Genomic DNA, 5,072 nt, shown 5'->3' on the forward strand with positions numbered 1-5,072 from the left:
CACAAGAAATATGAGCCATAACATGAGTGGATATATGCACACCAATGTTCATAGCAGCACTCTTTACAATAACAAAAAGATGGAGGCAGCCAAAGTGCCCATCAACTGCAGAATGGATAAACAAACTGTGGTATACACACACAATGAAATATTATGCTACCTTGAAGAACAACAAGGAAGCCGTAAGCTAACACATAACATGGATGAACCTTGAGAATATTATGTTGAGTGAAATTAGTTGAATGAAAAGGAGAAATACTGCATAGGACCACTACTGTAGAAGGCTAATAAAAAAACAAACAAACCACACAACATACTAAAGTGTGGTGGTGGGGGTGGGCATTCTTTGCCGGCATGTGAGGGTTGGGGTGAGGGGAGGAAGGGGAAGGTGGAGCACAGGGTAGGGAATAGACACAGGATAGTTTGGGTGTTGGGGAGGGGGACAATACACAAGACGAGGGACGTGAATGGAAGAACAAGGTGGATGGGAAAACAGTTAGGCAGGTTTGCATGGGCTAAGTGGGACAGGTAAATAATGACGTCTGCATAACCTTGGAATAACAGGGCTCTGGGATACAGCGTCTGAGGCATGGTTGAAATAGGCAAAAGGTTGGAAATAATGTTAAGATACTTGGCTGTCTTTTGAATCTTGGTTATTCTTGCATACCATTATAAAATAGACACTTGTGGGGGAGAGAAAGGAATAGCCAGAAATAGCACCATAGAAAGCTTGTAAGTCCGTTTTCTTCCTATAACTGATTGGAATACCTAAAATGGGGCTATAAGGTGCCCAGTGAAGGAGGCTTCCTGTGGAGCCACTGCATTACATAAGACCATAGATGGAATCTTGAACCGCATCCAGAATCTTCTGAAGTGGGAAATTTCCCCTTGAAAGGACAAGCAGACCAGCCTGGAGCAGCTAGAAGAACAGAAGATACTTCTTGAAATAAAGACCGACAGGAAAAATACAAAACAATAACAGTAGTATGACTGTCTGCTACAAAAACAAGCAAGTTGCTCACCCAGAACACATCAAGGCAAGTGGTCGGGTCCCCTCATTGCAAACCTCGTTCCAAAACTAAGATTCAATGGGAATACATGAGCAGACACGTGACATGACTGGTGAGCACATTGGTCACCGATAAGGGGAAGTGAGGGAAAAACAGCAACGAAGCTGCGAGGTTAGTCCAATCACATTTAATACACTCCTGTGAACCCAGGTGGACACCTGGTTGGCCAGTATTTTTCAAGACCTGGGTATTCCTGGGACCATAGTCAGTGACATAGCCATAGAGGACTAAAGTGGAGAATGAAACATCCACCTGAGAAGAAGAGAGGGCATATGTATAAGAACACCCACACTTGCAGATAATACCAACTTGATCTGGCTCAATGGCTGGGTGATCAGAGTGCAACTAGAAGAAGAAAGAAGAGTAAAAAAAAAGTAATCTGATACAATTTGATGAACTTGACCTACACCTATGGAAGCAGTAGCTCAAAAGAGGGAATAAATCTTTACAGCAAGGATCATTCCCACCCCCTCGATACACAGGGTAGACAGGGATGAGCAACTTGGACATTGGATACCCAAAATGGGAGGGCTGCAAAGGCAAGAAGTGACTGGCTTACAAGCTTTCAAGAGGGAGCCCAGATCCCAAGGGTGTGGAGGAAGGTAGAATCTCCACTGAGTAGTAGCAGATCTGTCTTGGTGGGGCTGATGAAAGGAGATGAGGATAGCACTTATGTGGCATAATAGTGAATAATTGCTATCAGGACTGAGTATGAGGGTTGGAAATGTAGAGGTAAACCTTTTATAGCAAAAGGAGGGCAGAGGTTGATTTTGCAGGGCAGAAGTAGAGGTCCCTGGGACCATCTAGTGAGAAGATCAGAGTGTGGGACCCTACACAGAGAAACAGTGATGCCAGAGATGGAGACAGAGACAATGATGTGGAGAGATGGAGCAGCTGGGAACTCTAGACCCAGAGATTGAGAGGGTCTTTGTGCTGACGATCAAGGGGCAAGCTTGTGGGGTGTACCCTTTGTTGCTTGATGATGCACGGAGGAGGTTGTAACCATGGCAATGAAACGATATACGATAGGATGAATGTAAAGCTAATGCTCTCCCATGTAAACTATCACATAAGTCACAATAAAATATTTTTTTAAAAAAAGATATATCAGGTCATTTAAGTATAAATGAAAAATGGTGGACTGTGATTGTCTTATTAAACCACTTAAGTGTGGGATGGGATATTTTGGAGTCCTGTTCTTTTGCACTCTGGTTCAGAGATTTCACTAAAAGCTCCTTGATGCCTCAGATGAACTTGCACATACCCCCAAATTGTCATTTTAGTTTTCGTTTATGATGAACTTTAATTCTGATATGCCTTGTACTGAAGCTGGTTTATAATTAGATGTACCCAATGATTGTCTAAGGAGCCCTGGTGCATAGTGGCTTGTGTGTTGGGATGCTAACTGCATGTTCAGCAATTTGAATTTACCAGCTGTTCCAAGGGAGAAAGAAGAAGCTTTCCACTCCCATTAAGATTACAGCCTCAGCAACCCTATACAAGGTCTCTGTGAGTTGGAATCAATTCGATGGCACACAAGTACCACCACCACCACCACCAGTAAATGTTTGCAGCACAAAAGAAGTGGAAAAGGAAAGAAAAAAAAAATCAACAAAAATAAATGGTTAAAAAATGATCAGTGAGATGTTGAAAAAAATTTACATGCAGAAAAACTTGGAATAGCCAGAAAATATGTCACCAGCAGCACAAGACTTTAGCTGCCTTGTTCCAGGTGAAATGGAACCATAATCTCAACTTCCAGACGGTTGTGAGTGAGCACTTGGAACATGGACAGACTCCTTTTAGCTTTTGACTCAGGCTGGAGTTTCTTTCCTGTTCTAGTGGATTCTGTTCTGTACTAAGATATTACACTTGGCATGATCTTTCTTCTTGGGTGTGCATGTGAGACAAGGAAATGTTACTTGATCCCTCAACTGGTGAATATGGACATCCTCACTAGAAATGTCATTTTATTTTGTGGAGGAAGAGAGCATCAAATATCTTAAAGTAGGAAATGCTTTGGGAAGGGGAGTTAGAAAAGGGAGGGAAGGGATGTTAGATATATTTTATAAACTGGCTTCTTGCAGCTGAGCTCATGCTCTATTATACTTGTGTTCATTTTTCTTGATACTTCAGATATGGCTAAATATAGCTCAGCTGCATGGGATGTGTAGTTTCAGTTCACCCTTTGACAGTGTACCTGAATGAACAAGGTTCCTACAGACAGCAGCTATTGTATTAACACAGATTGAAACTTCAGCAAGTTCTACCCTTTTGTTTTTGTTCACCTCTGTATCCCTTGCTTTCTCTCTGTTCTGCTCTCATTGTTTCTCTCTTTCTTCCTCTGCTCTCCCTCCATGCTCTCTCTCTACTCTTTCATTCTCTGCTCTGTGTTCCCTCTCCCTGTCTCTCCATTCTCCTTCCCCTCCCCCTCTTTCTCTCTAGTCTCCCTCTCTGTGTGCACACTCTTTCTGTATGTGTATGGTCAGCATTGGCACTGCCCATGTAGCATAGTGGTTATGAATTGGGCTGCGAACCGCAAGGTCAGCAGTTCAAAACTACCAGCTGCTCCACGGGAGAAAGGTGAGGCGTTCTGCTCCCGTAAAGATTAACATCCTTGGAAACCCTGTGCAGGGTAGCTATGAGTCGGAACCGACTCCACGGCACATAACAACAACAACAACAACAACAACAACAACAACAATCATATCATTAAGAGCCCATGGCTGTGATTATCAGGTCTCTGTTGCAGTCACTGGTGCTCGCTTTACAGTCTCTTACCAATTCCTTCCACAACACTGAATGCTGAGCCATCATTTCCTAGAGAGTGAGCAGACTGAGTGCTTTATTGCAGTAGAAATGTTTAAAGAACCTGAAAGTGCTGAGTTCATGTCATTTACTTAGCTGTTCGCTTGGGTGTGCCATAAGGGGCTATTAGGATTTCAAGGAAATCTGTGCACATAAAATGCGGGAGCACTGGAGCTGGATACAAACCTGACTTGTATTTGAATGGAGATTTGGGATTGCACAAAGTAGCAGGATATAAAATCAGCTAATGCCTACACCCAAGAACTGAGAGAGCAGTAGCATCTCAAAGGTGGAGTGTTGATCCTAGATATGTGTCTAACCACGTAGAGGGGGACTTGGCCCTGGACTGTGTGGCTAAGGCTAGCAGTGGAGTCATGGGAGCATCTGACTGGGATTGTACTCAGAGCCTAATATTTAGCAAACCAATATGAACGAGTTAGTGTCTGTTGGCCATACTTCTGGGAAGAGGCCAGACTTTTCTCTCTTATACTTCAGACATAGTATTAGAAGAGAGCAGTCCCTAGAGAAGGGCATCATGCTTGGTAAAGTAGATCAGCAAAAAAGAAGAGCCCCAATGATATGGATTGGCCTAGGGCACCACCAATGTGTTGAAACGTAGCAACAATTCTGAGGTTGGCTGAGGACTGACCAATGTTTTTTTTCTGTTGTGCATTGGGTTACTGAGAGTCAATATTGACTCAACAGCAGCTAGCAACACAAACACTGGCAAGATGCAGAGAGCTAAAAGTTGGTTTCTGTTTCTGTTCATTTGAGGAGAGATAAGTAGGTTTTAATTAAAGCTGTGACTGTTCAGTACCCAGCCTGGGAGTGCATGAATTAGAAAGGAGTTAGAGGGGATGGAAGTGAGAGGACTTGTTGCAGGAGGTGGGTATTAGGTTAGACTTTACAGGATGAGTAGACTCAGACAGAAAAATTCAGGCATTCCTGACACCAGGTAAGCCCCAGTGTCAGGAGCATATTCTTCAGTGAAGAAACTTGAACTTACAGGAAGAACTTTGTTCCTTGGCATTACCAATTCAAGAATGAGTTAGTACTAAATTCATTGAAAATGAGTTAGTACTTAACAAAAGGAATTTGTAAATAGATTTCAGTAATATTTAATATAATATTTAATGAAACTATATTTAATACAAGAAACAGTTATTGAGCACATTCTGAGCAGAATTATGGAGG

Source organism: Chrysochloris asiatica, unplaced genomic scaffold (genome assembly GCF_000296735.1).
Source record: "Chrysochloris asiatica unplaced genomic scaffold, ChrAsi1.0 scaffold00016, whole genome shotgun sequence".
NCBI lineage: Eukaryota > Metazoa > Chordata > Mammalia > Afrosoricida > Chrysochloridae > Chrysochloris > Chrysochloris asiatica.